Here is a 13,744-nt window from a genome sequence, read left to right as displayed (position 1 = left end):
TATCATCATTCATTAACAACACGTCCAGATCGTCGCCATTTATTCTAGAAAGTTAGGTAATATCTACTTTCAATTCAGCCAGTCAAACTGATACTTGGATTGTTTTCGCTAAATCAATTAATCTTTGATATTCACCAAGCGTCCATCGATGGCTTAGAGTCCCAACTGGTCAGTATCCATTGTACTAAGTGGGAAAATCTGATATATTTCGGTACTATCATAAATAACTTGAATGCTGATGATGAATATGATGGATCCGATCTGATTTGATTTCTATAACTCTAAATATATATACATATATAGTTTATTTTTTTCATTCAGATATGCCAGGCTTATGTTGAATTGTTCTTCAAGTGAATTAAATATTCTAGAACACATAAGCCCAAGACAAACATGTGGGCAAGGTGTAGCTTCTTGAACAGCACCCTGTGTTTCTAAGTCGATGGCCGAGGAGGTGTGTCAGACCACTCCTTTACATCGCAATGATTAACTGTGTGTTTGTTTATAATACGGATTACAGTTGTTCTTTACTATCATTAAGGAAGAAGTAAATGTTATCAGGTTGACGATTTTGCTCGAATTACCAGGATGGAAAGTTCTCATTTGAGTGAACTAGAAGGCTGAGATAAACTCAATCAATTAGTAGTAATTCATTATGGAAATAACAAAGGTGAAGCACCCAAGGCCCCGAGGTGTTTTATTATCTGTCTTATATGACAATTTACATTCAGGAAATTTATTTCATGTACTGATACCACTATCCCGCGGTCATCTTTTGAAAATTCTTGGATTGCTAAATATGAAAAAAATCTAATTAGTTTGTATAAGCTCAATATTTTTGGATTATTTGTTATCGTTAAAAGTAACATTGCAAAAGATTGGAATTATCAAATCTTTAACCAAAATAACAAAACGTATGTGATGGAAATGTATGTTTGTTCCACCATTGCGGCCATTATGGAAGTGCAAGTATTAGCGCGAATAGCAAATGAACTGTTATGTGATGTTTACTAAACGTATTCCGTGTTATGCTGCAGCAGCAATTTTAGATCATTTAGATCTGAATAAACTGAGTAAACACTTATTTTACAAAATTATCGTCGTGACAACAACCCCCCCCCCTCCTTCATCGCACCATTACATACAAACACAAGACGTTTTACAGAAACATACCTGCATCATTAAACAGAGATTGATAATATCCTTTCGATTTCTCAGAAGTTACGATGTTTACTATTCTTAATAACCAGTTATGTATTTATGAAACAACGGAAGATTATAGACTGGGATGTCTTTTATAACAAAGAAACAGTTTGAAATGTAGAGATTGTTATTTGGGTGCTGGAGAAAGATGAGTGGGATGTAACTGGCGTATACTAGTAATTCGGTTTCGAAAAACTCAATAACAATAATAAATCCCACACAAGGTAAATAATGAAGATAGGTGTATTTGAAAATGAACGATCGAATTCACAACCCAAACTGTGGAGGTGTTTACTATTGTCTGGGCCCCTGAGTATTAGAATGAAAGGTTTTACTACAAATTGATTTTAAATTGGTAAAAAGTAAGTTATATAATGAAAATCAAATATCTTTCTACACCAACCACACGGAAAGTCAAGATGAGACACACCTTGTAGATTCAACCCATTACTTGAAAATGCCCACACTCTATTACCATATTGAGGGGTATCATACAGGAGATTCCAAAAGATTCAAATGTATAGAATTAAACTCTAATTCCATTTTGCCCAACAGATCGTTCAGTGAAAATAACTCAAATAATCATTTTAAAAACTGAATCATTAGTTGTAATCTTCTAATCTGATTCTTTTCGTGTGGAAAGAACAGATTTAATGCTGTACGGTGATTTGATACATGTATTTAATCATCGCGAAAGACTTGAGAACAACTAAAATAGATATCCTGTAATAATAATTACGCTAATGTCTTCACCATATAAGGCAGGAGAAATGTGAAAATGAAAACTTTATTTCCGAATCGACGAATAACAGTCCTGTTCTCAAAATGATTTCCGAAAGTCGGTCGAGTGACGAAAAATTAATAAGCCTGATGCAAAAAACTCATTTCCTTTTTTTCTGTTAAGTATTTTTCACTGGCGTTTCTAAATGGACCTTGGAGTTATGATTGTTCCACACAATCAAATCAAACAAATCCCTTTCATACTCTAGCTTTGAAACATCCAAACAATTACAGATTACATCATATTAGTTATTCCTGTTTATTGATTAGGAAGATAGTTTAATTTTGACCATGTTGTCTTCACGTGGGAATGTTTTACATCGAATTATACTAGTAAAACTATAGATAATCAGAATCCCATGTTAATGGATTTACAATGCTAAAAAGCTGGTGTCATTAGCGATCTATACAGCAGTAACTTTGATCATCAATGTTCAAATCTCGAAACCTGTGGAACAGATATCATATAATGTCGATCCACATGCAAATCTATATATATAGACAAGTAAAACAACAATTCAAGCTGAAATACTCCATTCATAGGGAAAACGATAGAATTTTTAATTTCTACATCTACCGAGTTGGATCAAACCTATTAGCGGGACGAAATGATTCTGCTGATGCAGTCCTTCTGTACATGACAGGTGATTAACAGCCAGAACAACTGAATTCAACCAAACTAGCAAATGATGTATTCAATACGGCTTTTGGTGAGCCGCGTACCTGTTAAGGAGGTCACTTCTAAAGATAGGAAAGTTCAAGAAATGAAATTCTACGTTAAATCTAAAAGTTTGAAATTAGGATTCTATATCAAATACGTCATAAGCACGTGTACTGGATCATATTGTAAGTTATCATCTATACCAATAAGAAAACGTACCTTCATTAACAGTTGGTTTTTACCTTTCCAAGATGACAATCTTACACTTGTTGCCAGCATATCGGTGTAGGATTATAATTGTTCAAGTGATAAACTAACACCTAAGTCACTGAGTTAATCGACTCAACCTCACAGGATGTGGCGCACAGAGACACTGAACTCAACACCTCAATCTCTCATGAGAACATGCTGTACTGTTAATTTGCTAACGATGCGTTATTTCACACAAGTCATCGCAATCTTAAATGATCATACTACATAATGTTAGATTCTTTTTGGAAATAAATTCCCCAAATCATCATCATTCGGGTTATGGTTTATACGTGTACGAAAAGCTGGAGGCCCAATCCACGGTACTCCTCTTAAGTCTGGATGTGTTGTGTTATAAGTGGACAAATCAGTCATCTGTGTTCATGGGTTATGGTGGACATAACTCGGAAGTCAGTCACGAATGAAGATCTGATTTTTAACGCCGACGGGGCTACAAGAGAAGGTTAGGATCAGCTGCAAAATATGGATCTCAAGCGCTCGAACTTATTCGTGAAAACTGACGTGGTTCTTTTTAAATTGTAGCCATGGGGCACTCGCAGATATACTTCAGCCATGGATCGGTTCTGAGACAAATGAAGACGCTATTGTGAACATGAACGTATCTACTAAATAGCAAAAAACACAATTGCACGCCATTTAAGCAAACATGCAACGAAATGTTTTCGATGATAAAGACTTTGATTTATGGACATGGGTTGTTCGTACTTTCTAGTTCTGTAACATGGTCGTCGTTAGCTAGAAACTGGGTTCTTCCAAACTTGTACACTTGATACGCTTCTTTCTTACAGCCAGTAACAACTGGCAGAACCTCGACTATTTATAACTGAAGTGAATGACGTCAATACGAGAAACTTGTAGAACCTGGGAGTAATACGTCACTGCAGGGGTTATCAACCAGATGAGCATCGTGTTCGAACCATATACAAATCAAAACATCCATAAGTTACAAAGGAAGCCGTAAATGGAAAAATAACCCGATAACTCGATATAATCTATATAAACGTATATGTTATCCATAATTCATTTAAAGAATGCCCTTATTGGTGTAGAAGAACTTGACCCGCTGAAGTACTTGATGGAGATCTGCTGGTGCGGAAAGTGATTAACTTCCGATGGTCACTCTTGTTTAAAATCGCTCCAAATGCTTGGAAAAATGCTGTTTTGGGGGTCTCGAACCTAACGCTGGCCGCTGTATCTCGCACATTTTAGAATTTCCCAGATCTGCCCTAAACAGTCCAGATATACAGATAGTATAGAGTCCCATTTCATAACTGACTAACATACTTGGTGCATTCATGGACACACGTCTAGAAAAAAAAACACTGGGTTTTTCTAACAACGTAACAGAAGATTCACATTGAAACAATATGTTCTTATATTCCCGATGCCATAAAAAGGGAACTAGTACATTGGATGACGTTTTCAAGCTCTTGAGATATAGAAACAAGTGTGTATAATGGTAACGATCCTGACACAAAAAGGTCAACATTTTAGGTTAATCTACTTTTTAAGACCTTCAGACGCAAGAGTTTGTAAGAAAAACTTTTATACTTCAAAGAATTTGATTAATTGTGTTGGAATTTCAGAAGCACTAGACGTTCTAGAACAGTTTCCGGTTATTCAGACTATCAGCACGGCTCTTCTATTCCCAGGTTAGAACATTCTACGCTTTCTCCATCGGCTGCCAACTTCATAACCACTACTCTACCGCGTATACCTTGTGTTGTGTATATATATTCTTCTGTGGTTGGTATTTTTTTATTTGCGGTATGCAAACAAACAAAATAGGCCACGCTTGTTATGGTGTTACATCACAATAGAGCAATACGTCACAGATGATGTCACGGAAATGAGTGATGTCACAAATATGGTAGGAATTTAAAGAAGGTTCTGGAATAATGTAGCATATACTTGAACTTGCTCCGTCCGTCAGATAGTACAGTAACTAGTATGGGGCCATTAAATCCGTGCCAATGAAGCGGGGGGGGGGGGGTTATTTGAGGGATTTACGACTAATTCAAACGTGCAAGAACTACGCAACGCTTTGGTAATTTAGTAGTTTTCCGTGTACATGTGCTTCGCAATAGAAATTGAACAATACAGTCCCTTTATCTCAGGGTTTTCAAGTTGAATCAACACTTGACTCGAAGACAACTCATAGAACCATTGAAATTTATTCCAGTTAGGAGGAGTCAGCTGTAACCGCCGAATGCTACAAGAAATGGTAGAATCACCACAACTAATAATTTCAAAACTAAGATCTTAATAACTTTATAGTTCATCGCTTAGTTCTACTGTGTACTACGTATGATAGGTTAAACTGTGAGACAAATCAATGAAATGGTAGAGCATTGGCCTTGGACGATTCATCGTCATCAAGTTCAAGTCCCATTTGGCATATCATTTTTTTTCTCGCATTTCATTGCTCTGGACGCCATATTCCAGAGTTATATAAAGATAAATTGAGGCCTCTTTACCTCAATCCACTACCATGGCACAGGTTCCTGAATGTCAGACTTGGGATCATATTGACGTTACATTTAGATTCAGCAAAAGTTTCTCCTCGTTCTCTAATGTCAAGTCGTCTCAAGGTTTGCATTTCTTAGCTTTTGTCCTCGACGGTACAGTTCAGTTTACGAAAAATATCTTTTTCACACTAGTTGCATATAAGAATTCACGTTAGTATTAACAATATAAACACACGCTGTGATAAAGAGAAGAGAGATGTCCAATAAACTGGTTAATGATTTAACAAAGCGTAAAAATGCCCGATAATTCTCACGGTGACTTGGTTTTAGCCCATTGTGCCCACGGAACAATAGGCCCAATCATCGCACTAATTACTGCATTATCTCGGTTTCTAGAGATTTTTGTGAAAGTATTCCCTCCACAACAATGATTGACGGAGGTCTCGCTGTATATAAAAAGGTTAAAGGTACTAACCATAAAAAACCACCTGCCTAGTGAGCCACGAGTCCTCAAAGAAGATCGGTTTTCACCAGAGGCTATAAAAGATGGCTATGCATGGGAAAAGATGAAAAATGCGAATCGGACAGTGTGATACTATAATTATGAAAACAATCATCGGTAAGGGTCTGACACAAACAAAAGAACCGGACAATCTCAAAAAAACATTTCTTAAACTCAGAAATATTAAAATCCGATGGCTAGACAAAAAACACAATAAAACATGCATAGCCATAGTTATGGCACGTGCATACTCGTGCCAGTGTCCAACAAAACTACAGTTTTCTATTATAATATTGAGAGTCATATCTCGAACGACTTCAATACTTAATGAGGCGGCCTGATTCTCCTAATTTCAATCACGATGCTGCACTGTCCGGGTGTTTTGTTAAAAAATTTGTAAAATTCTTTTATGGTTTGGCGGAGCGTGAGAGATTCTACAGCCACTGGACTGAACCACAAACTATTCATTTCCACACAACAAGAGCATCTTTCAAAAAATGATATTTCTTATGATTTCAAATGATATCCGATGAAGGGGTTATTCATATTTCTTATATGCCAATATCAGGTCTTTATGGGATTCATTAAATCATATTGATCAATTTCAAAAAGAGAAATCATAGTTTAGTATAGTGGAAGACGCGACAGCATGCAGCAGGTGATGGTCATCGGAAAGTGAAATATTAATTTATTGACACAAGACAATGCTTGACACACAAAAAAAGAAAATTATTTGACAACAGATCGAACAAAACAATGACATTAGTACTTGAGAATGAGGACCACATCTGTTTTTTTATACACACACTTGTACTATCTCTGACCTCTGGTGAATACGGCCACTTGTTAAGAGGAAGAGCTTTTTGAAAACGTGTTCACAACTGTAGACCAGACACTCGTCCAGTCTGCGGTCTAAATGCTTACTGAATACTGATGTAAAATGATCGGTGTCATTGTCCGCTAGGTTATGCATATTTACGGATGACTCGGCCAGTGTTGTTGTTTCTACGCTACTCGAGATAGAGATTGAAAGTATATTTCAAATCAAACGAAAGCACCTTGCCGCAACAATTACAAATTACAAAATTTCATCTTTTCGAAGTAAAATCCACTTTTAAAGCAAAATGTCCAACTCAATGCCTTCATTGTCACAAAACAATTCCTAGATTTCAAAGGTAAATTACTATTACGTGCGATGCGAAACAAATTGAAATTCTAAAAAAGCCTTCTATTCAGATTTTAAAATCCGAATGGGTTTTTAGTAACAGATTGATACGGGGGTGTAGGGGTTTAGTGTGGGTGGACAGTTACAATACAGGTTAACCATTCGAGTAAATCTGTACGAAGCATCTGCGGTAACTGTCCCCGCACGCGCGGGAGCCCGAGATCGTTTCCATAGCTTTGTATCAGAAATATTTCTTATAGCAAGAGCAGTACTGGTAAATATAAAACGATTTTATTTTTAGACAATGATGCAGTTTGAATCTAAATCTGTGAAGCAGATGTTATTGAAATCTGCATATTTTACTACTTAATGGACACGAAATTCATACGGAAGAACTCACTTATTTCGGATGACTAGAGACAGCCCAGATATCTTCGAATTTATTAGAATCCGAATCAGTTGACATGGTTCAAGGTTAAGTGGGACCAGATATTTCATCCCAATTAAGTGAAAATCTGGATCGAAAAATCCGAATTAAGCGAGTTCTACTTCAGAATCTTCAATTCAAAAAAGTAACTTTATGATTTATAACTTTTAAAGTTTTCGACCGCAGCAGGTGGGATCTGACATCATCAATATGGCTTAGAAAGTTCAGAAGCGTGCATTCATTTTTTTTCTTTAAAGCGTTAAGTGTGAAATTTGTAATTTGTGAATAACTTTGAAAAGGCGGGGGCCGTTAGATTTTACGGTTTCCACGCTTTTAATTCTTCATTCGATATTTTCAATCAAAACTCATAATAAAATTCGATGAAGCGTTTAAAGTAAAGCCACCTGTTTTTGACTTTCGCGTGAATTTTCCACGATCGCGTCGTCTCCTCTCGTCTCGGGGAACATGTTTCTCGAGACAAGAGAACGCGTTTTGTAATAGGTCGTTTCAGTTATACGCTCTAACGATCACTCCGTTTTGGCGAGTGTAAATATTTTGCGCGCGTCGAACAAAAAGAAGGGGGCTAATATTGTGGCTGCAACTGGGGGTTCACCTGCTAGTATTCATATCCCACACACAACTAAATCACAGTTCAAACCGATCTGACATTTCATTGTAAAAATCGACATTCATTAATTTCCGTATAACAAAAGTTATTATTGTTACTTTACAGAAGACTTAGTCAGAATGATTTCATTGTTGGTATTCTCTCATATATACTGTTTCTATGTATATATATAAATTAGAAAATATAATCTGCAGCTGATGATTTTTGATTCTCCTCTCTCGCTACAGATAGAGTTTTTTGGTCGTTTTTTAAAACACTATTTCAAATAAAAGCCACCGGTTTTATAATATCAATGTCATCATGATTCATTTTTTTGGGTAGTCATGAAAGTATCAATGAATTAGGTCGCGTCACTTATGACATTTGTTTGCCTGCTTTCATATTTAAGTTTCATCATTTTTTCCTCCGGTGCAGTTACATGATCACAACTATTTTTCCAAAAGCTGCTACAAAGATTAGTCCCATGTCAAGTGAAATCAGGGACTAAGACTTTTGTATAGGGGATGCAATAAGATACTCGTTAAGATAATATTTCCTAGTTTACAAGACTTCGGGGTGTTTTTTAATTAATTGCATTTGACACATTCAATGCATTATTTCATTGCCTGTTACCTTTAATCAGATATCACTAAGAAGTTAGATATTACGATTCATTGAGCATCAAAACGTCTTTCGAGTTTTGTTGTTTTTTGAAAGAGTTTCATTGAGATGTCATTAAAGCGTACAACGTCACCACCTGTTCCGGGCTAAATCGATTAAATGTTATTCTAAACGACAAAGGTTATAGCGCGATTCTTCAATTGACGCGACTCTTTTCAAAGTTCTGACAATCATTCGAGAAAAATGAGACCTCTTCAACGCGAATGGAAAATTGTGACTCGTGAGAGAGCTGGAACCACCCAAAAACAGCAACAACATCATCATTAAAGTTTAGGTACTTGGGAGTTAAACTCGTCACATTACCGGGCCGAACATCGCAGAGGTGGCTCCAGTAATCATTCTTGTAACACCATGACAGGTCTGAGTACCTTAGATTCTCAAAGTCAAAATGCCGCTTTATATTTGGTACTTTCGCGTCACAAAGACTATCACTCGAACTGAAGAACACATTTTCTACAATTCTAAATGGAATTCAAGAGATTGGTGGCGAAAACATGACTGGAAAACTGTTTTTTGGAGTGGCAGTTGCCCGAGGGATCGCCGTCCTGAAAGCAATAATTAACGCCATAAGTTATGGAATAAAATTACCGCCCAAGATATACCCTATCATCTTGGCAATATGCTTACATAAAAACTACCTAGAATGAAGCTCAAAATGACGAGTGAAGAATTTTAACACACGCGCATTCGCGCTTTTGGTGTCCCATAACGTTAATATCTCGGGGTGAAATTTCGACGAAAATTCTTTGTCAACGTTTTGTTGGTTTAAGCTTAGAAACCATGTTCTCATGCATGAAATAGAAGCCACCGCTACCCGAAAATAAATCACACTAACAGCGACAACACAAATACACATAGCGAACTTAATCGGGCAGTCAGTATCTTCTTTTAGAATGGACGGTCCACAATAAACCGGGCACCAGGCACGCTTCGGTTTATTTCATAGCTGATACAAACGTACACTGATTAACCCTGCATAGAAAATTTAACATGTTTGTTAAGCCGGTCTTTTATACGGCTGCAGCCGGGAACAATAAATGCCAATAGCGCCTTATTATTCTTATCATACAGAAGCATATTGTGGTTCTTTTGGCCTTTAAATGACCATATAAGGAAAGTATTGTTTGCATGACAATAACGGACAACGCCAAATATGGAAACTAAGGAGCATGAGATACTGCAAATGGACATTAATTTTTTGGGGGGATCTTGAAGAAACTTAAACTGATCTCATTGTTACTTTCCACCTACACACCATTTTACTTCGAAGAATGGTTTTAGGGACGGAGAATTTTTCGGTTGATTGTCCCGAACTGAAAACAATGTCTTATTCTCCGTAACGACAATGAAAAATATAAAAAAAACCTGCGTTGTTTAAGTTCTGACCCCAGATTGAGCTTTCGGGCTGCAACGGGTGATTTCTGATGATTAGATCGAGTATAAAGGAAGACTGCTATTTTCTGCCCACACATACACTCTGTTGCTGGATTCTTCGGGTTAAATTGTCCAAAATGTGGGAATCGTAAGACGTTACCCTTTGTTCGTCGACTTTGGAAATCAACGCAAACTTAATGCTCTTTAAATAAAAACATGAAAGATGCTCTTGGGTGAAAATCAATGGAATTTTTATTAGTCGCAAGTGATTAACTGAATAAAATTTGCATTCAACGAAAGTAAACTGGGCATTAATAAAATGTCTGTAGTTAATTAAACGATGTGTACGTGGGCGTTAGTCTGAACAGTCACCGGGCACCTGTAGTCCAAAACGGCAGAAAAGTTTTGATACCTAAATAAAATTGTGATTTCTTGAGATGCAATCACCCGCGCTCAATTTACATAGGATAACACGAGATGGGTATAAACAATGTTTAAATGAACATGTTTTTGTTTTCAAACTAAGTATAAACGAGACTTTAACTATGTTGATTAACAACAACTGCAGATCACTTTATATATCTCTCAAGGTTATTATCTAAATCTATCAAACAATACGAAAGATTCTCAGCAGCAGCAGTACTATAGCGACAATATCTATTGTTGACTTATAGAAATGACCTTGACGTTCAACGCACTTGCAGTCGTCATGCTCACCACGGTCATTCTCAATCTGACACCGATGTGGTCAAACTATAGTCAAGCCGATGCCGACCTGGTGTCAAGGTTTGTACACTGGTGATTTCATTTTGATTTCATTAGGTTAAAAAACAATAACTGTCCTATCTAAAACACCAAGTCATGTAATCTTAACTAGTGTATATTGTGCTCCGATATATTGTCCCCACGTGCCTGTTGATTGGATCCAATTTTTATCCAACTTCCTGAAGATGGCTAAAGATAAAGATAATTGGAAACTACCAAGCAGATGGAATTGCCAGACAATTAATATCAAAAGTGTGGGGGTTGATAATTCATCGATACTCCCAAAAAATCTACAACTACTTCTGCACCTGCTGTTAACAACTGGCGGTCATTAATATCGAATCACTGCTGAGTGACTGACAGCGAAAAATGCAACTGTGAAAATGAACCAATCGGAAAGACAATGGCAGCCGATTCAGACGTCCATCAACACATATTCAACCAACTTCGATACATGAAATATCATCATTAACAATACGTATACAATTCGAGGAGAGAACACGAGACCGGCTTCAAAAATCACGATTGTTCAAACGCTTAGAATTGAAAGCGAGTCTTGGACCAGGTCTCGAGTAAACTCGATCTAAATTATCCATTTTCTAATGTATACGAAAATAAACCGTTTTTCGCGCTAATCATCTGACACAATGAATTCTCCGTGACGTAACATGTTTGTAATTTACTGCTAATTTACCGATTAGAACTGCCTAAGCCGAAACAGCTACCAATTTAACTGAAATAATCGCTACCACTTTTCAAAGAAATCCATCACGATGTTTTTACAGAAAGAGGATGCAAGATATTATGCTTTTCATGTAAAAGATGTTTATAGATTGTGTATAGCTTATTCTAAGTTTGTGCGGAGCTTCCGAGCCATCAAAGAAATTAAAATGCCAGAGTCGAAAGAACTGTACGTCATCAGTTTCCTGATTACATCTATTCAATAATGTCAAGTAATCGATGAGTTGACTAAAAATATCTTTCAACACGTGAGACGAGTAACACAGAGAAACACTGTAACGATGAACACCACGAAATATCTATATATGCAATTCTTACCGCGAATCTTTCAATATTGCGTAAAGCATTAATGATACCTTGTTGTATAAGAGCAGGAATCTGATCCGGTTTAAACATTTGTATCAATCTTCAATGATGATTATGATGATGATGATGGTGGTGATGATGAAGATGATCAGATCGCAGCTGTTGAACCATTCATTGAGTACATGGAGCCGCCCACCTATTCCAGATCGGAGCACCGTTAACGCGCCGCTTCTAAACTCCAAACTTAAAACTTCAATAGTCAGAATTTGAAATAGATCAATATATATTCGGAGGCAGTGATAAAATGATGTCCAGGCCTTATTCCATCATCTACAATTGTGACAGAAAAAGACTGCTATCCGCCTACGTGTATACAGCAACAACCCACCTAATGTGCCAACACGCTCACGCAAGCTGCATAGAGTCTTAAATACATCTTTGAAAAAACATCAGATCGAAATAATGTCTAAGATATCAAATGTAATGCTTAATGGTGTACTTCATGGATTCATCGCATCGAGTTGGAAGCTAGAGAGTGTTGGTCCTGGAGTAGTATTGTTGGTCCTAGCTGATACGGAGCATAAGATGAAACTTAATCAAATTAGAAACAAGATATACCATTTTCATAGGTTCAAAACATGTATAGACCCACAAAATGTCAAAGATGCTCTGACTGCCATCGGTAAAAAACCTGGAGAGACAATCAATGTATTCAAACGAACCACTCATAGCCCTCGAACCTCAACGAGTTTATGAGTCGCTTACTTCAAATTATCTTTTATTAGCGCAAAACGCCTGTTTAATCGACATTTATTAAACTAAGATAAAATTTCATCAAAACAAAGGTATATTTCTACATCATATATACCAATAGCACCGATTTCGTATGAAAAATACACATGTTGGCATAATATGAAGCAATTTTCTCAGAAACACATTTTCATAGTTGATTGACAAACATTATAGGAAGAAAGAAAGGTCAGCATACAAATTGCATAAATAAGATTCAGCCTTACGAATTGGAGGAGTTTTGACAGAGAATTTGGTTTCAATTGCACCGAATTATGATAAGAAAAAAAAAACGATCAAATAGTTAGAGGACCCAGCACGGGTCACTTTCAAAAAGTACGACGCTAACGGTTTTTACAGACTGACCTAAACGTACCGATTTAATTTCATAAATCTACATGTCTCTTTAGGCTAATCATAAACCCCTGGCAGTTCGTACTGAATACACGCGCTTTGATCCAGAATGAAGTGCGTCATAAGCGACACTGATGGTACCTTTATACAGTACGTATAGGGTCGCAGTAACAAAACAAGAGTGAAACATATGTTATCAATGTATTAATAATGCATGTCGAAACTATAATACTATAATAATTATTCCATTACGTCATTAACGTCATATTCACAATCGCTACGTCATTATGATATTCCTATATCGAATAATTTGGTATTTTTAATGTAGATTCGTCATTGTCAGAACACACACATTCGACAATCAATTTTTTACTTTTCTGCCCTTAACCATAACATATATAATTACACACAGAAATTATCGATAAGATTGAATTACTCGGTTAAAACATTGTAAAATTGTATGATACACGTATCAGCTTGTCAAGTGTGGATTTTGTTCTATGTATTTCCCTATTAACCCATTTGAATCTGGAGTTAAATTATTGGGTTGTGGAAATGACTATATATAAATGAATACCTTCGTGAGATTTATACATGATTTCAATGTGGAATACTCTCCAAACAGCAAATTAGACACATCCTGCAAAATTC

This window comes from Tubulanus polymorphus, chromosome 2 (assembly GCF_964204645.1).
Source record: "Tubulanus polymorphus chromosome 2, tnTubPoly1.2, whole genome shotgun sequence".
Taxonomy (NCBI): Eukaryota; Metazoa; Nemertea; class Palaeonemertea; order Tubulaniformes; family Tubulanidae; genus Tubulanus; species Tubulanus polymorphus.
The sequence above is the reverse complement of the archived record's forward strand: the minus strand, read 5'-3'. Positions refer to the sequence as shown.